A 20,852-nucleotide genomic window follows, 5' to 3' on the forward strand; every position below is an offset into this window, starting at 1 on the left:
ATTGGGAAAGGTTGACCAAAGCAATGAAGGAGAGATTTGGGACAGTGGAGTCGCCAAATGCTTTACTATTACAATTGGATCAAATTTTCCCAAAGGAAGGAGAGTCAGTTTCTACCTTTTCAGTGAGGTATGAAGCCTTATTCATCAAATATCAACAAGCTGCTTTACATGTTGTTGCTTCTTCTTCTTCACCTTCTATGGAAGATTCAAAGAGATATTTAGCAATGGAGCACCTTAAGATGAGCAAGTTTATCAGGGCTTTGGATCCCCGGTTACATGGAAAAGTTCTTAGCAAAGATCCCACTAATTTTAAAGAGGCTCTTCGTATTGCTTTGAAGAAGGAGGCCACTCTTCATATTGAGTCCACATTCCAATCTACTCCGAGTGTGCCGACCCCACCACGAGTAGTAGAGATAGCCTCAACATCTCAGGTACAAGCTCCATCCTTGGATCATAACATTGCACAACTTATGGCAGAATTTGCTGATTTGAAGTTACACTTAGTCAATGCAAGGCCACCTAGGGTTCCATGAGCTGAGGATAAACCTAGGGATAGAAGTAGTGTCACATGCTATGAATGTCAAGAGAAGGGGTACTATCGCACTGAGAGTGTCCAAAGTTGAGAAAAAGTGAGGACAAAAGTTTAGCACTTTTAGAGGAAATATGCTCAGAAGAAGAGGAAACATTGATGCCATTAATGGCAAAAAGGGGGTCGTAAAACTAGAAGCCAGGAAGAAGAAGAACAAGAAGATAAATCTGAAGAAGAGGAGAAAAATAAGAAGAAAAAGAAGTCATCTAGGAGAAAAATTGGACAATTTGACTTTCCTCTTGGACAAGGATCTCTTAGTTATGACCTCTTAACAGATCTTAGGGAGAAAACAGCACAAATCACATTTGGGTATCTTTTGGCACTCTCTCCAAAGCTCAGAAAGGAATGGGGTAAGCTGGCTAGCACAAGGGAGTCTAAGAAAAAGAAGAAGAGGGATAATGGGACTCCTATGGTTCAAAAGGTAGATATTGATGTAGGAGATGATGTGCCTGTGATTGATGTCATCATTGAGGGGCAAACAATTTCTAATGCATACATTGATGGAGGTACATCAATCAATGTCATGAGTGAAAAAACAATGAAAGATGCTGATTTAAAGTTGTCTTCTACTAACTCTCCCTATCGCATCAAACTTGCTGATAATACTAGGGTGAAAACCTTAGGAATTGTCAGGAATTTGGGAGTGGATGTATGTGGTATTTCTGTGCCTACAACTTTTCAGGTCATTCCTACAAAGCCTGATGCTAGGTCTTACCCGTTGATATTGGGTAGGCCATGGCTTCGCCAAGTGAAGGCAATTCAAAAGTGGGAGACAGGTGATCTTATTCTACAAGGTGAGAATAAGAAGGTCCACTACAACATCAAGAGTCGCCGCAAGAAAGTGGTAAGAGGTGAACCTTCAACTTCCAAAAGTTTAGAGTCAGAGTCATCTGATGAAGAAGAGATAAGTGGTAGCTCCGAGGATTCCATCTCAGAAGGAGAAGTGGAGGGAGTTGCATTTGGTCTTTCCCTGGGAAGGGATCGAGGGGATGCTAAAGACAATGGAGCCTTGGAAGGGGAAGCTTCTTCAACCATGTGCAAGAAAGGAGATGTGGACCTCACTAGTCTTCACTAACAAAATGAACTTCTTCTTGATGAGTCCATAGCAGGTACTGAAAGGGAGAATTACTTAAAAAATTTGGATTTCTTAACCTTTTTGCAAACAGCTACTCACAAGTACGCCAAGTTACCCTAGTAGAGCACAAGATTGATCTCAAGCCCCAAAGTAAGCCAGTGGTACAGCGACTAAGGCGTTTGGGAGTACTGCAAGCAGAGGTGCTTAAGAAGGAGGTAACTAACTTGCTTGAAGCTGGATTTATTTTTCTAGTAGAGAATTCAGAGTGGATTTTCCCAGTTGTAGTCACTCCCAAAAAGGGTGGAAAATGGCGTGTGTGTGTGGACTTTCGCCCTTTAAATGCATGCACAAAGAGGGATTATTATCCTCTACCCTTTCAGGATGAGATTTTGGATCAAGTTGCAAGTCATGAGTTGTATTCAGTGTGTGATGGATACTCTGGATACTTTTAAGTCCGGATTTGTGAAGAAGATCAAAGGAAAACCTCATTTATCACCCCTTAGGGAGTGTATGCCTATAGGGTGATGCCATTTGGCTTGACCAATGCACCAGCAACTTTTCAACGCTTCATGAGTCAGGTATTTGCACCTTACTTGGGAAAGTTTATAAGGGTCTTTCTAGATGATTTTTGCATTTATTCAAGCCGCGTGGATCACTTGGAAAAGTTGAGGCTAGCCTTGCAAAGTATTGATGATACAAAAGGGTGTCTTAATCATCCTGGAAAATGTCGCTTGGCACGAAGGAATGTGGTTCTCTTGGGACATGTTATCTCAGAAGAAGGCATAGAGATGGATCCTGAGAAGGTGCAGGCAATTGTGGCCCTCCCACCACCTACCAATGTACGGGAGGTAAGGAGGATTTTGGGTAAAACAAAGTACTACCAACGCTTTGTTGACATGTTTTCTGAGAAGATGTATCCTATAAATCTGTTGACAAAGAAGAATGTTTCTTTCTAATGGGGGCCCGATCAAATTCAATCTTTTTGTTTGCTCAAGGAATGCATGAGTCAAAGTCCAATTGTGCAGCCTCCTAGGTGGGGGGAGGACTTTTATGTGAACCCAAGTGTCTCATCACATTCAGTGGGTGCTATACTCTTGCAAAAGGGAGAGCAAGGGCGTATGCAACCAGTGTATTATGCAAGCCGAACTGACTGATGCCGAGGAGAGGTATGGTGAAATGGAGAAAGGTGGTTTGTCTCTTGTTTTTGCAGTAAAGAAGTTCAGGTCATACTTGTTACCTCACCCTTTTTTCTTTCTCACATCTCAACCTTCTTTACAATTCTTGGTCCGCAAACCCAATCCTATAGGAGGAAAGTTTGTAAAGTGGATTTGCGAGCTTCAAGAATTCTCTTTCACTTTTATCATAGAAAACACCACTAGGGCCTCTCTTGCAGATTTGCCTACAAGGAAGGAAAAGGAAGAAAGAACAAAAACAAAGGAAGAAGTATATGAAAATTTGGAGACACCACCAACTGCTTTCACTATGCATTTTGATGGAGCTTTTAGCCCTTCCAGGCAATGTGGGGCTGGGGGGATAGTTTTATTTGATCCAGGAGGAAAAGAGGTATGATGGCCATGTGGAGAAACGGCTAGATAAGAAGCCTCTTCGACGCTGGGAAGCCCCTTCATCAGGATAAAGCAAAAGTTCAAAAATAACACCTATCTTCTAGAGGATGCAAGTGGCCAGGAGGTTCTCGGACGTGCCAATGAGTACCGGCGGCTAAAGATATTTTACCCTCGAGCACCATGGCCAGCAGACCCCCAAGATCAGCATGGAGGATCTTCTGGGGGGGGGAAAGATGTGACATGAAAAATTGATATCTTTCATTTTCAATTTTGTGCATATTTTGATGGTTTCTCAATGGTAATAAGGTGGAAGCTTGTCCAAGAAGATTGCGACGTCCACAATGGAATAACGGCGTGGTGATGCGGCGGCTTGGCGGCTACCCCGATAACAGCATTCTACCTTCAAATATAATGGTTTTACTTGATTTAGGGTGCACACATTGTAAATGCCACAAGTATGCTTGATAAATACTTTGGTATGGTAGATAGGCTAGTGATGTGGAAAATAAAAGTGGGCCTTCATGCTCACATGGATTTCTATTGTATTATGAATATGGTATTCACTATAAGGCTACAAGTTGGGGAGTGTGGAAGGCATGTGGAGGAGTGTGTGTAGGTGCATAATTGGGAAAGATTCTTCTAGAATGCCTACATGGAAGAGAAGATTTTCGCCATGTGTAAGTGGGATCTCCACCTACATGCCACTTGGACTTGGCTATTATCTCATCACACTTTCAAAGTCAAAAAGTCTTCAATTTAATAATCAATAGAAGACTTAGCCTAAGAGGACAATTGATGGTGACATCTACCCTTATGTCACTGAAGAGTTGAAGATTTTTATGTTGTAATTTGTAACAATGGAAGAGAGGGTGATTCTCCACCTATAAAAGGAGCCCTCCTCTCCCTTTCAAATCAAGGAATGAGCCTTCTCAATTGAGCATTTTGTGTCATTGCCATTCTCTTATCTTCAAACCCTTATTCCAACACTCTCTTTACATGTGAATGTCTCATTTAGCATTAGCTCCTCATGCTTAACCCAATTTTGGACCTCTTTGATGATTCATGATAAGTGGGATAAGGAGTTATTATCTTGGCAGGCCTGTGACTTCTCAAGGTAGCCCTTGTTTATTGCCGCCCTCCTTTGGAGGTACCAATGGTTTTAGTGGTAATAATGAGCATGTGGAAAGACTTTGGGGACCATAGGTAAATCTTTACGATTGTCCGCTGAGCAATGTTAACCCTTACCCTCTAGCTTGAATCATGAAGGAGATGAGAGGCAAGAGGCTATGTAAAAATTGAGGTTTCATGCAAAGAGAGGGAAGTGCAGTTTTTGTGGTCCAATACCCAAATTTCAACCGGTAATTACTCATCACTCGGGTATTGGTTTCTAAAATTGATCATATGGTTAGGAAGCTCTTTATATGCTCTTTCCACTCATGTAACTAATTTCTTAATCCCTTACTTCATTGATGATCAGAATTTCTCCTAAAGTTGCTATTTTTTAGGCGAATTTTGGCAGTTTTATAATCTTGTAGTAAAATGCTCATAACTTTTTGCTCGGTTGTCCGTTTTTGAAAGTTTTTATATGGACACGAAGCTCTCTTCAAGCTCTATGCATCTATTTAATCCTCTCTTACACATTCTACATGGATTTAAAATTGCAATTCTCTGTGTATCTCTGTTTTTATAGAATTTTGGCAGTTTTATAGTCTTGTAGTAAAATGCTCATAACGTTTTGCTCGGTTGCCCGTTTTTGAAAGTTTTTATATAGATGCAAAGCTCTCTTCAAGCTCTACGCATCTATATAATCCTCTCTTGCACAGTCTATATAGATTTAAAACTGCAATTCTCTGTGTATCTCTATTTTTATAGATTTTGGCCATTATTTCTTCTTAATCATGATTAATTCCTCCTAATCTCTTATCAAAAGGAAAACCCCATGTGTCTTATCCTCTTGTAAGTGATTGCTATATTCATTTTCTTTAATATGTTCCATCCAAATCGCCTAATTCGAACGGATGAACCTTACCAACATTCCCCATATATTTCCGTTCACATGATCCTGAGTCGGAAGATTTTCTTCCAACAAAGAATCGCCCTCTTGTTTGGAGCGACAAGACTGGCAGAAATTCTTGCTTCTTCTGAGCCTTTCATCTTTCCTTCCATGAATTATGATCTCACCTTTGATGTGCATATCTTTATCTTAACTTAGGGAGAGAAAGGGAGGTGAGGAGGCTGTGAGGTTTCATACAAGTGTGTTTTGATTCTGAGAAGTGATCGAAGTCCAAACCCCAACTTCGTGTCACAATACCACAGTATTTTCAACAGGGAGTTCACTATGAGCTCTGTACTGGAGCATCACAGAGATTCTCTTTTAGATCATTGGGATACCTTCAAACAACTGTTAGAGGCAGGAAGAATTGTGGAAGGTGAAAAGGTTTTTGTGCATATAAATCATATTGTCTCCATTGACAGGCTGAGGTACCATGTGAATAGAAGATTTGACTGCCTGCCTGAGGAATATAAATTCAGCTATAACTTGCACACCAGAAAGTGTAGAGTGCTTGAGGAAACCATGGCATTCCTTATGTACATTGTCTTCCATCAGCAATCTCTAGAAGAGCAAGGGCAGGAGGCTGAAGAAGAAGATACATCTGTAGCAGAGGAAAAAGAGGATATTCCTGTGGCAACAGATATGGCAGAGCAGGAAGAAGATATCAACCTCGAGGATGAGGGGCTGCAAGTGGCTGCTCTTGACCTTGTTCAAGTGAGGACTGAAACTCTTAGGGCAGCACAGCCAGTTGAAGATTTTGATGTCCAGAGCAGCAACTATGCAGTGCCCATGCTTCCAGGTGTCTTGATTGGTGGTAAAGATTATGTTTTCCTCCATGATATAGAGTGTATGTTCAATTTGAGGGAGGACTATGCCATTTCTCTTATTGCCCAGGCTTCAAGGCTTGACAAGAAGGTTGGCATAGAGGATGACCATTCACTACTGGCTTTGGAAACAACTTTTGATCCTGCACAGGCCCTTACTATTTGTTTCAAAGAGGCTGAAAATTTCCAAGAGCCAGATGAAGCTGCCTTCCAGTTCACACAGGAAGCTATGAATCTCTCAGCACTTCACAAGGGAAAGCTTAAAGAAGAGGCTGGACTAGAGGGGAGAGGAATAAATCTTTGGAAAGATGAACTTCTTGTTGCTGATGAAAATGAGAAGGTATGATCTTGTTACTTCAAATCAAATACTTTATCTTGTGTTTAAATGGTTTGTAATTGTGTATTATTGTCTCACTCCAATCTTTTGATATGTGGCACCTACAAATTGAGGATGACACATTCCTCTAGAGAACAAGTGGAAGCAGGCCGGTTGGGTTTGGCAAAATGTCAAGCCTAGCTCATTATATTCATGATCTAGGCAGTGCTAAGATCTTGATTTACCATAGGCAGTTGAGCAACAATGGAGAAGCCATTGTTTACTTCTTTAAATGTTTGTCTAGGGTTTTAGGTGGACATGATCTTCCATGGCAAAAGGAAAAGATCATTTTAATAGAGGTTGTCCGCCATAGATATATTTGGGGATTATGTGAATAAGCGGGCCTCTTACTTTTTATCTTACACTTCTTATGCATTAGCATGTGGTGTTAAGGAACCCAAATGTCTTGAGGGCTATGGAAAACACAAGCTCATAAGGTTTCGAGGGCTACCCATGATTGCATCAGGCCACACAATCCAAGAAGAAGAACACGTGGAGATAGCTGAAGACAAGGATACCCCTCCCAGACAAGCAACAGAGGCAAGCATTGATAAACAGACAGTCGACATCAAGCCAACAAGGAAGAAAAAGAGTCCAATCAAGTTCAAAAAGAGAGTTTCGACTGGCAGGCCCTGGGAGTAATAGGATTTAGTCATCAAATATAGCATAAACATTATGTTGAAGTTGAACTTATTTGTACAAAGTCTTTGATCCTCATCAATTCCTTGTCCGTACGGACAATCAGTACCCTTTTGCATTTGTCCCATTACCGTACGACACTTCAGTACTCTTCCCACACTCAGTAGCTTCTAAAAGCGTTTGACACTCAGTACCTTATTGGTAAGGATCAATAGTGTGTCTAGCATAATTAAGTAGTATTGATTGAATTTTTTGTGTGTAGCTCATGGATGTATTGATGCTTGTTAATATAGATCACATGTTTCACAAAAGAAATACTTTTGATGGAGTCTCAAAACATATAGGCATAACACCAAGAGTCACTTGTTCCACAGAATAAAAATCTATTGATTGAGTTTGAAAACATGTGGACATAACACCAATAAGTTACAAACTGCTATTCATGTTTACTTGTCCATTTATGGTTTCTAAATATCTTCGAATCCCTCCATTGTCTATGTCTCTCTGCTGCCATTGAATTGTCCAAAGTTTGTCTTCGTCTTTGCTTTTGGGCTAGAATAAAAGCAAGCTTGACTTTGGAACTAGCAACTTTTCTTTTAGCATGCAGTCTCTGTAGAATGCCTCGATAAAACCATTGGAAGACTTCCTTCAAACTATTTGCCTTTTGACTCCCTCCACAGTGTTGTATGTGTCTGAAAAATGCATTACGTGCCATGTAGTGAGACTTCTCCATGCCTTGGGTAGACCAAATTGCTGGGCATCCATACTTTTTGACAAAATAGGGAAGGTGGTTGTAGATGATATGCTGTTTTCACAGAGACATAAGAATGCATAGTAAGTTATAAAAAAAAGAGGATCACACTTAAGTAAAAGAAGAAGACATCACTTTACCATGTAGTGAGTTATATTGCAGGCTGTCCACACGTCTTTCATTGACTTCCCAAAATGTTTAATTGCCTCTTCAAAGTTCTTGTAATCACTCTTTGTCCATGTTACATTGTCACAGAACATGAAGAGTTGATCAAAAGACCTCCACACCTCTGCTTCACATTTCGTGCTTCCCCATCTGCCTCATGATCTTTCACGGCATTATGGACTTGCTTCCACAATCCATAATTAATCCTTGAAACTGTTCTACCTTGCCTTACTTGCTTACTACTGTGTTTGGGTCGAGACAAGAATCTTCTTGCCTTAACACCACCAATAGAGGGCTTGATTGGTAGACTTTTTAAAATCCTTTGTGATATGAACATCACCTCCATGCAGACCTATATCGGATAACACTTTTTCCAATGCATGAAGAGCATCCTTTCTATTTCTTTCGGGACGGAGCTTCCAAGCAAATCCAATATACAAAAATACCAATTTCTCAATAATTTGACATAGAGCATGCAATGTGCATATGTGAACATTACATAGTGGAATGTCAAGAATGGCCTTGAAGTCAGGGTCAACTTTATCTCTATTAGGTGCTCTCTTCCACCATTTGGAATCCATTACTTGAGCTGATTCTTTGCAGTAAAGACAAGGAGACTTTGAGTTACCTCCTTTACTAACGTTATACATGCACTTAAGTGTTTTAAGATCCCCCGCCATGTGCCACTCTACTTAAAAATCACCTTTTCCTGCAACATGGAGATTCTCTCCTTGCACTTGTCTTTTCATTATTCTTGGTATTTCCGTGTGGTGAAACACCCAATCTAGTGTTTCATGGTCTTCTGTCTTCACCTGTGATTATAGAAAACAAAAGTCTTACTATAAAAGATTTGAAAACATTGACTAAAATCAAGTATGAAACAAAAAATGATCATATCTTGAACGAGCCTAACCACCATATGTGTTTCTCCGACTGCACACTAAAATACTTCGACAGTCAATGATGTATCAAGTGCTCCATTCATCAATGTATTAGTAATCCTTTCCATTTTCTTTTCCTTTACAACCTCACACTCATCTAGTTTGATAACAAATTTCAAAATGCCTTTGCACTCTTCAAATGTTATTCCATAAAACTCAACCATTCTTCATTGAAGTTGTTGTAGATCTACAAATATATTGTTCCAAGGGTCATACACAGTGGTTCCTTTACCACCATGAAATATTTCTTCAATATGGATATATTGTCCAATAAACTCATCTATACTTTCATTCAAATGACCTCTTATCCTCCACACAATTGTTGCTGGATTTGGCAGCAATAAAACTTGTTTAATCCTTTGATCTCTCAAAGTTGAGGATATCGCATGGAAAATCGAACTATATCCCTTCCTGCTAACTCCACTAACATCAAGAGTCTCTTGGATTATAGTACCATCAACTTGATTATTGGATATAAAGTCCTCTACAACATTGCGTTTGATTGTTTTGTATTTTTTTTCTTCAATTAAACCTTTTGCTACACCACAAGAAAGCAATCCTTTCTTTTGTTTAACTAGAAGAAGGTTGGGATCCATATTTTCTTTTGCAGGCTCCAATAGTTTCCTATAGTAACAACACAATATGCCTATATTATTGAACACTTCCAATCTTGTTTTGCGTTAATAGACAAAATAGATATAGTCATTTGAGAGAATTTTTTAATATAAAAAATGAAAAATTACAAACTACCCTTGCTTCCTGAATTCTTCGCTTGCATCCACCAGTTCCAGCCTTCAAATTTGCAATGTTTTTAATCTTCCTGCCTCGTTGTCTGTCTCCATCGGTCTCCAAGCACGGTTCTCTTCCTTCTTGCTCTTGTCAACTCTTTTTTACTCTTTGAATGCTCCTCAATTTCATTCTGCAAAACTGCTGCTCTAATTTTGCACGAATGGCTATCTCTTGAATCCTGGCCCCCTTTTCTTGTAGGTACATCGTTTTATATGTTTTTGCAAATGCAGACTGTGTTGAAATATAACCAAGAAGTCCATTTTGTCCATCGCCCGCAAACCTCAGTAGTGTGGTTGGATTGACAAATGGAGGTGTAGAGTTTTTTACTAGACATTTTGGATATATACTTACATCGCACCATAAGTCAATATGTTGGAGCCCTTCTCTTCTCATATTTTCCCGTTGAGCATTCAGCACCGTATCCTTTCGTCTTTTTTGTGCTGGAGCATATTGTTCTTCTAAGTCAATGTGAAGATGGTGTAATCGCTTCTTCTGAGATTGTGACTCACTAGTATCAGCCATTTTTTGTGCTTCTTCTGAGGTTGCAAAGTTTGCTTGTCAATCTCATAGCCTTTTTGTAACATGAATCGTGGAAGTGTGGCGGTATCCATACAATAATTAAGTTCAGTGATGTATTCTTTATGAGAGGCCTGCACACACGTCGTCAAAAGAGATGCGGAATCTTCGGGAAACAAAAAAAAACTAAGGAGATATTTAATGCAAAATCGTGTTAGTTAGACAAAAGATTATCTTATTCCTTTCTGAACTGACAATTCGGTAGTCCTTACTGACAGTTCTGAGCCACGATCCCATATTTTATTATTTTTGAGGTCTTTTAGGAGAGAAATAAATTGAAAAATAGTGAATTTCTTACAGGGCTCCAAAATGAGCTCCCTTTTTCCCTAATGTCTCTTTTATAAGAGAAGGATACTGAGAAGACCGAGGGCTCTCCCTTCACTATAACCACCTACTCGTGGATAACCACTCCTAACTTGAATTAAATAACATGATTCTAGATAGCCTACAATAATGCTCCATATCTATATGCATAAGCCTGAACCCTAAACCCGGCATGCGGTTGCAATAAACATGCGATTGCAATAAATATGCGGTTGCAATAAACATGAGGTTGCATGAATAAGAGAGCTGATCTTGACTTTGTCAAGCCAAAGGAGAGGACAACAATAAAAGACCTACAAAACATAACATGAGAAAAAGTAAATAGCTACACATTTAAACTCAAATCCTAAGCCTATGTATAAACCCCAAGCCTATGCATAGGACCTAAGCAAGACCTAGAACCTAAGCCTATGCATAAATATAAAAATGTAAGATCTAAACTCTAAGCCTATGTATAAGTCTATTGCATAAGCTTAAACCCCAAGTTTTATGCATAAATCCCATTTAAAACTCCACCACACATGTGAAATAGGCGCCTCCTTCATGAGGGGGGAATGTTGAGATATCAAGCTCGTCTAGTGAGGCGGTGGGGGACACTGATGACCCGCCTGGGAGATAGGCTCCATGCTTACACCACTGGCATGGTTGGTGAGATCATGGGAGATATACGGCCAGTGGGATGACAGGCTGTGTGACAGCCATTCTAGAGACTAGCATAGTTATAGCGCCAGCTCATTTAGTCGGGTTCACGCTATAGAGAACCCGTGTATGTATTGGTTGAGTACCTTTCATATTATGTGTACTCTTATTCTTGTATATGGTGTGTTGAGTGTTGAGTGAAGAAGAAGAAGATTTCAGCCTCTCACCTTGTGTGTTCTCTATTAGGGTTTTGTGTGTGTGTGTGTGCTTGCAAGAGCTCAAGCTCTCTTCCCCCCTGCATCTTTTCATGGTATCAGAGCCTGGTTTGTGCTAAGGGCTGAGCTACAAGCAAGAGAACCACAAGAAGCGGTACGAGGGTAAGAGCTTCAACTACTCTTCCCTACTTGTGTTGGTGACTACACCCTTGTCGGGAGCTCTACGGGAGGCACCGGCAACGATCTCTGATTGAGGAGCTTTCTTCGCGGGAGCAAAGCTATAGGGCAACTATACTGTCCTATCGAATGAAATTTTCTGGGACGAAAACGCGTTTCAGGCACGTCTGGACCTCCGTTTTTCAGAAAGCAGGCGATTTCGAGCACTGCGGGTAAGTCATCGAGATTCTCTGCAGAACTCTGTTTTAAGAACTGTAGGAAGACAGATTGACTGTGCAGACACTGTGGGTGCTACAAGAGGTCAATAGTTGCTATTGGGTGTATGTATGCACATCAAATGTCACTGGTTGTGACATTTGAGAGTACTACAGTACCGCTTTACAGAAAATACAGCAGTTTGTGCAGAAAAACCAGAGTGCAGTTTTTGGTAAAATTGTGTGTTTGGCAAGATGTCAAATGATGGGATAACTCAGATTATGGCTGAGAAGCTTAATAAGAATAACTTCCATGCTTGGAGGTTCAGGTTGACGAATTTCCTGATGGGAAAAGGCTATTGGGACTACATAGAAGGAGAGCATGAAGAGGCACCGGAGATACCAGACATAAATCCTACTGCTGCAGATGTGAAAGAGTTTAAAGACTAGAACCAAGGAGCCAGGAAAGTCATGTATTAGCTCTACATTAGTATACAGGACACCATGATTGGGCACATTCAGGATGCCAAACCCCCCAAGGAGGCGTGGGACACCTTGGTAAAGCTTTATGAATTAAATACCAAGGCATGTAAGATATAGTTGAAGAATGAACTTCAAACTGTGGAGAAAAAGAGCATGTCTGTGATGAATGACTATGCACTGAAGATAAAGGGTATTGTGGAATCCCTTGCATCTATTGGTGTGTCAGTAGATGATGATGACAAGGTGGAAGTCTGTCTACGTGGTCTCGGGCCACAATACAAGGCGTTCAAGACGTCTATTCAGACTCCGAAAAACATTCCCAACTTTACAGATTTGGTGTCTATGCTGATTATCGAAGAGAAGAGCTTGGGTGAAGACCAACAGTCTTCACAAAGCAAAAACAGTTCAGAGCAACAGTCCTTCTACACAAGTTCAGGAAGAGGACGAGGTAGAGGAGGCCGTGGATGCGGTCAAGGAGGTGGCCGAACAGGTAATCAAAATTATGGCCAGCAGCAGCAGCAACAACAACAGTCCCAGAATCAACAACAACAACAACAATACGCAGGTGGAAGAGGCAAATTCAGAGGTGGCCAAACAGGTAATCAGAATTATGGCCAACAGCAGCAACAACAATAACAGTCCCAGAATCAACAACAACAACAACAACACACAAATGGAGGAGGTAAATTCAGAGGCAGGGGGAGTCAAGAGGCCGTGGAAATTGGCAAAGGCAATATAATGATGCATGTGAATGCTATTATTATGGTAAGCCTGGACATGTGCAGGCAGAATGTTATAAGAAGCAGGCTGACATGCAAAATGGGAAAGTGCAGCAAAACAACTATGCATCCTCAAGAAGAAACAATGAGGATAATGAAAGGTTGTTTGTTATGCAGCATGTCGTGAAATGCCATGTCTGAAAATGTTGATGCAGCACAAAAAGATTGTAAGATTCCTCCCCCACCCCCTTTTTGATGTCTAGTATCTTTCCCTGTAATCAATCCCTCTTCAGAAATATAAAGACCTTGTTTCTATCTGTTTTAGCCTAGAGAGAGAAAAATATTCTAGAGAGAGAATATTCAGATTTTGAATATTTTTGGATAGAAAAATATCTCTTCTAATTCAGATGAGTTCCCCTGAAACAGAAATTCAAAAAGAATTTTTCAATGTGCAATTGGAATTAATTGAAAATAGCTATAAAGAACCTTAGCCTAAGGGTCTAGATTTTCAGAAATCTTTAGACTATGGTCCAATTAAGGTTCCTATGGACCAATAGCATCAATCCATGTGTAGGGAGGAGATAAATCCAACTTGTAAAAAGAAAATACCCAAAAATGAGTAAATGCTCACATGAGGTGAAGAGTTGAAAATGTACAAGGTTTATTAGTAAAAAAAAACTATGAGCAATATTAAAAGTATGATATATGTAAGGAAGAGGAGTTCTTTAAAGGAGGTGCATAATTCACATAAGATGAAGAGTTGAAAATGTACAAGGTTTATTAGTAAAAAATTATGAGCAATATTAAAAGTATGACATATGTAAGGAAGAGGAGTTCTTTAAAGGAGGTGCATATTTCACATAAGATGAAGAGTTGAAAATGTACAAGGTTTATTAATAAAAAATTATGAGCAATATTAAAAGTATGACATATGTAAGGAAGGGGAGTTCTTTAAAGGAGGTGCATATTTCACATAAGATGAAGAGTTGAAAATGTACAAGGTTTATTAGTAAAAAACTATGAGCAATATTAAAAATATGACATATGTAAGGAAGGGGAGTTCTTTAAAGGAGGTGCATATTTCACATGCTTGAATGAGTTTTAAACTCATAAAAATTGAGATATTTCATCTCTCCTCTCTCCTCATTCAAGTCTAGTTCCAAAAAGTTAGCTTAATTGACCTAAAAATGGTCAAATATTGACCAAACTGATTTAGAAAATTCTAGAATCAGTTTGTTTGGTTAGGAGCTCAATTTTTCCTATAAATAGAAGCCTCACCCTTGTTGAAAAATATATAGTGTTTATGCATCGTTACTCTACTCCACCTAAGCCAAGAACTGTGAATTCATTTAATAATTCACTAGTTTTTGGAGCTTCCCTCTTTCTTCAATCCCCATTAGTGGCTCCATCAACATACTTAACCAATTGATTGGTTGGGGGCCTCTACCGTGAACAAAGAATCAAGCAAGTTGTAAGGTAATTAGTGAATATTCATCTTTCTATAATTTCTCAATGTTCTCTCTTCTCAACCCCTCTCAAGCTTGAGAAGTTTAATTGGTATGGTTTTTTTTTAATGCTATTGAAGTTTGAATAGTAGTGAAGAGTTACATAATTTAATAAATGCTATTGAAGTTAATTTTCATTTATGTTTAAATTCTAATGATTCTTATGTAAATTCTCTCTCTCACTCAAGAAATGGTCATACTCATGACCCATTCTCAATCCTAATCAAGCTTTTCATAAAGCTTTTCCTTAACCCAAGATAAAGCTATGCTTGAGGCCAAATTAATGGCTTTTTCTTATGCTTTTAGTTTATGTATATTGATGATTCAATCCATTATGGATTATGGATCCAATTAGAGAATCATTTTAATTATTTCCTTAATGATAAGCTTTATCCCTTAGAAAAAATTGAGATTTATCAGTCATAGCAGCGGAGCTATGGCAAAATTTTTATAAAAATTATGCATAAAAAAATTTTCATTCAAAGCATAAAAAGAGGACTTCCTACCATATTCTAGGAATCATCATCCTAGATTAATTGAAAGAATTTCATTATAATCATGGAGAAATTGAATTTTAATATTATGCATAAAGGATAAATTTTTATATCAAAAGTGTTATTTTTACCATTTTTATTTTCATGCATAGAAGTATGCATAATGGATAAATTTTTATATCAAAAGTGTTACTTTTATCATTTTTATTTCATACATAAAAGTATGCATAAAAGAAAATTTTTATATCAAAAGTGTTACTTTTATCATTTTTAATTTTCATGCATAGAAGTATGCATAAAGGAAAATTTTTATATCAAAAGTGTTACTTTTATCATTTTTAATTTTCATGCATAGAAGTATGCATAAAGGAAAAATTTTTATATCAAAAGTGTTACTTTTATCATATTGGATTTCATGCATATAGGTATGCATAAAAGATATTCTTTTTATACTAAAAGTATGATTTTCCTCATAAATGGATTTTATGCTTAACTTAGATGCATAAGAGAAATTCTTTTATTCTAAAAGTATAATTCCCTACCAAATTGAAATCATGCATAAGAAGATGCATAAAAGATTGATTTTAATTTCGAAAGTGTTAGTCTCCTTAAATGGAATTTATGTATAAATAAATGTGTAGAGAAATCTTATATCAAATAAAAGAATTCTCTTTAAAAAAAAAAAAAGATATGAAATGTGATAAGATGTGATAAGAGGTGTATGAGATGTGATAAGAATTGATAAGATGCGTATGGAAAGTGATAGGATGTGATAAGAGGTGTGATAAGAGGTGATAAGATGCTTATGAAATAAGTTAGGATGTGATAAGATGAATTAAGATGTGTATGGGGGGATGAGGTAAGAAGTGTATGTGATAGGATAAGATGTATATGGGTTGTGATAGGGCGAGAATGGATGTGATGTAAAAGATTAGATGTGAAAGTATATGGGGTTATATAAATGGGAATGTGAAAATGGATGTATGTATGTGGATGTGTGGATATGGAGATGGGAGTGTGGATGTATGAACATGAAAATGGATATATGCATGAAGATGTATATGCATAGATGTAAATGTGGATGTAGATGTGAATGTGGAATGTGGATGTATAGATGTGGATGTATGGGAATGTGGATGTGGATGTATGTGAATGTGAATGTAGATGTGGATGTATAGATGTGAATGTGGAATGTGGATGTGGATGTATGTATGTATGTGGATGTAGATGTGGATGTATAGATGTGTATGTATGAATGTGGATATGGGATGTGGAAATTATCCCAGTTTGCGAGATGAGGACATCTCGCATCTTTTTAAGTGGGGTAGAATATAAGATTCCTCCCCCACCCCCTTTTTGATGTCTAGTATCTTTCCCTGTAATCAATCCCTCTTCAGAAATATAAAGACCTTGTTTCTATCTGTTTTTAGCCTAGAGAGAGAAAAATATTCTAGAGAGAGAATATTCAGATTTTGAATATTTTTGGATAGAAAAATATCTCTTCTAATTCAGATGAGTTCCCCTGAAACAGAAATTCAAAAAGAATTTTCCAATGTGCAATTGGAATTAATTGAAAATAGCTATAAAGAACCTTAGCCTAAGGGTCTAGATTTTCAGAACTCTTTAGACTATGGTCCAATTAAGGTTCCTATGGACCAATAGCATCAATCCATGTGTAGGGAGGAGATAAATCCAACTTGTAAAAAGAAAATACCCAAAAATGAGTAAATGCTCACATGAGGTGAAGAGTTAAAAATGTACAAGGTTTATTAGTAAAAAAAAACTATGAGCAATATTAAAAGTATGACATATGTAAGGAAGAGGAGTTCTTTAAAGGAGGTGCATAATTCACATAAGATGAAGAGTTGAAAATGTACAAGGTTTATTAGTAAAAAATTATGAGCAATATTAAAAGTATGACATATGTAAGGAAGAGGAGTTCTTTAAAGGAGGTGCATATTTCACATAAGATGAAGAGTTGAAAATGTACAAGGTTTATTAATAAAAAATTATGAGCAATATTAAAAGTATGACATATGTAAGGAAGGGGAGTTCTTTAAAGGAGGTGCATATTTCACATAAGATGAAGAGTTGAAAATGTACAAGGTTTATTAGTAAAAAACTATGAGCAATATTAAAAATATGACATATGTAAGGAAGGGGAGTTCTTTAAAGGAGGTGCATATTTCACATGCTTGAATGAGTTTTAAACTCATAAAAATTGAGATATTTCATCTCTCCTCTCTCCTCATTCAAGTCTAGTTCCAAAAAGTTAGCTTAATTGACCTAAAAATGGTCAAATATTGACCAAACTGATTTAGAAAATTCTAGAATCAGTTTGTTTGGTTAGGAGCTCAATTTTTCCTATAAATAGAAGCCTCACCCTTGTTGAAAAATATATAGTGTTTATGCATCGTTACTCTACTCCACCTAAGCCAAGAACTGTGAATTCATTTAATAATTCACTAGTTTTTAGAGCTTCCCTCTTTCTTCAATCCCCATTAGTGGCTCCATCAACATACTTAACCAATTGATTGGTTGGGGGCCTCTACCGTGAACAAAGAATCAAGCAAGTTGTAAGGTAATTAGTGAATATTCATCTTTCTATAATTTCTCAATGTTCTCTCTTCTCAACCCCTCTCAAGCTTGAGAAGTTTAATTGGTATGGTTTTTTTTAAATGCTATTGAAGTTTGAATAGTAGTGAAGAGTTACATAATTTAATAAATGCTATTGAAGTTAATTTTCATTTATGTTTAAATTCTAATGATTCTTATGTAAATTCTCTCTCTCACTCAAGAAATGGTCATACTCATGACCCATTCTCAATCCTAATCAAGCTTTTCATAAAGCTTTTCCTTAACCCAAGATAAAGCTATGCTTGAGGCCAAATTAATGGCTTTTTCTTATGCTTTTAGTTTATGTATATTGATGATTCAATCCATTATGGATTATGGATCCAATTAGAGAATCATTTTAATTATTTCCTTAATGATAAGCTTTATCCCTTAGAAAAAATTGAGATTTATCAGTCATAGCAGCGGAGCTATGGCAAAATTTTTATAAAAATTATGCATAAAAAAATTTTCATTCAAAGCATAAAAAGAGGACTTCCTACCATATTCTAGGAATCATCATCCTAGATTAATTGAAAGAATTTCATTATAATCATGGAGAAATTGAATTTTAATATTATGCATAAAGGATAAATTTTTATATCAAAAGTGTTATTTTTACCATTTTTATTTTCATGCATAGAAGTATGCATAATGGATAAATTTTTATATCAAAAGTGTTACTTTTATCATTTTTATTTCATACATAAAAGTATGCATAAAAGAAAATTTTTATATCAAAAGTGTTACTTTTATCATTTTTAATTTTCATGCATAGAAGTATGCATAAAGGAAAATTTTTATATCAAAAGTGTTACTTTTATCATTTTTAATTTTCATGCATAGAAGTATGCATAAAGGAAAAATTTTTATATCAAAAGTGTTACTTTTATCATATTGGATTTCATGCATATAGGTATGCATAAAAGATATTCTTTTTATACTAAAAGTATGATTTTCCTCATAAATGGATTTTATGCTTAACTTAGATGCATAAGAGAAATTCTTTTATTCTAAAAGTATAATTCCCTACCAAATTGAAATCATGCATAAGAAGATGCATAAAAGATTGATTTTAATTTCGAAAGTGTTAGTCTCCTTAAATGGAATTTATGTATAAATAAATGTGTAGAGAAATCTTATATCAAATAAAAGAATTCTCTTTAAAAAAAAAAAAGATATGAAATGTGATAAGATGTGATAAGAGGTGTATGAGATGTGATAAGAATTGATAAGATGCGTATGGAAAGTGATAGGATGTGATAAGAGGTGTGATAAGAGGTGATTCATGGGGAGTGGTTCAAGGAGATGAAAAACCCGGAAAGACCAGGTTTTGTGGAAACAGGGGATGACACTGCTCATCCAATTGTCCATGTTGGAGATGTGCCATTGTCTATGCAGGATGGCAAAGTGAAGTACCTTGCAGATGTACTTCACATTTTGAACATAACAAAGAATCTGGTTTTAGTTGGCCAGATGATTGAGCAGGGTTTGCAGGTTCGGTTTAACCCTGATGGTTGTTATGTTGAAGATTTTAAAGACAAGTGTAGGTTGATTGCAAAAGGCAACAGAGTGGACAGAATGTTTACATTGAATGTAGACATGCCTGAAATGAGTGCTGTGATGTTCGCAAATGGTTCAGGAGTTGTTGCATACACAGACATATGGCATAAAAGAATTGGACATGTGAATGTGCAGAGATTGAAGTCTATGTAGACTAAAGAAATTGTGACAGGGCTGCCAAAATTTAAAATGGAAGGTATGTAGAAAATATGTGAAGCATGCCAATTTGGGAAGCAAACAAAGCATGTGTTTCCACGTAATAGATATGTGAGCAGAAATGCACTAGATGTTGTGCATTCAGATGTATGGGGTCCTACGAAGACCATGTCTATGGGAGGATGCAGGTATTATGTGACTTTCATTGATGACCACACAAGGAAAGTGTGGGTATATTTCATGAAGGAGAAGAGTGAGGTGTTCAGTTACTTTTAGAATTTCAGAGTTTTGGTTGAAAAGCAAACAGGGAAATATGTAAAGTGCCTAAGGTCAAATGGAGGGGAGAGTACTTCTCCAATGAGATCTTTGAATTTTTGAAGAAGAATGGTATTCGAAGACAGTTTACATGATGCAGATACACTCCGCAACAAAATGGAGTTGTTGAGCAGAAAAACAGGCACATTGCTGAAATTGTGCGAGCATTGATGGAAGAGAAAAATATGTTGCATAGCTTTTGGGCTGAGGCTGTTTCTACAGCAGTATACATCATGAACAAGACTCCAACTGCAGCCATACATGATGTAACTCCAGAGGAGAGGTTTACTGGCAGAAAACCAGATTTGTCTCATCTGAAAGTTTTTGGATGCATTGCATATGTGCATGTGCCAGATGAGCTGAAAACTAAGCTGGATCCGAAAGCTGAAAAATGTGTGTTTACTGGATACTCCCTTGAGCAAAAGGGATACAGGTGCTATAACCTTGCTACACGTGAGTTGAGGGTAAGCAGGGATGTTGTCTTTGATGAGATGAGCAGCTGGTATGGTATTGAAAAAGAAGCTGTTGGGGCTGATGTGAGTGGAAGTGTGGTGGTACAGAATGTAGGTCAGCAATCACAATCTTTGAGTGGACCAGGAGAGTCCTCACCTAGTGGGTCTGTTGATAGACCATGGAGTGGCAGGCTACGTCATAATACCAGTCCTGCAAATGTGATTAGTACATCACGTAAAGGAAAAGAGAAAGTGGTTGAGCCTCTTGGTATGCCTGACATTTCTACAGGGCATTCTCATGTTGATGGAGAGTCTAGTGGCTCAGATATGAGCCTTGATGAGGAGCTTGGGATCCCAGCTATGAGAACACCTGGTGTAAAGAAGGCTATGGAAGCCATGAATGAAAAGCTACGAAGATCTGGAAGAGTGAAAAATCCTGTGTAGAGATTTACCTATGATGGTTATGTGGCACATCACTATATATATATGGCAAAGGTTGTGCAGGTTGTAGAGCCCACATGCATTGATGAGGCTGTTGGAAATGTGTGTTGGGAGAAAGCTATGGATGAGGAGATGGATGCACTATATGGAAATCAGACTTGGGATTTAGTGCAATTGCCTGAAGGCAAGAAAGCCATTGGATGCAAGTGGGTGTACAAA

Source organism: Cibotium barometz, chromosome 23 (genome assembly GCF_041138505.1).
Source record: "Cibotium barometz isolate CiBa-2024 chromosome 23, ASM4113850v1, whole genome shotgun sequence".
Lineage (NCBI taxonomy): Eukaryota > Viridiplantae > Streptophyta > Polypodiopsida > Cyatheales > Cibotiaceae > Cibotium > Cibotium barometz.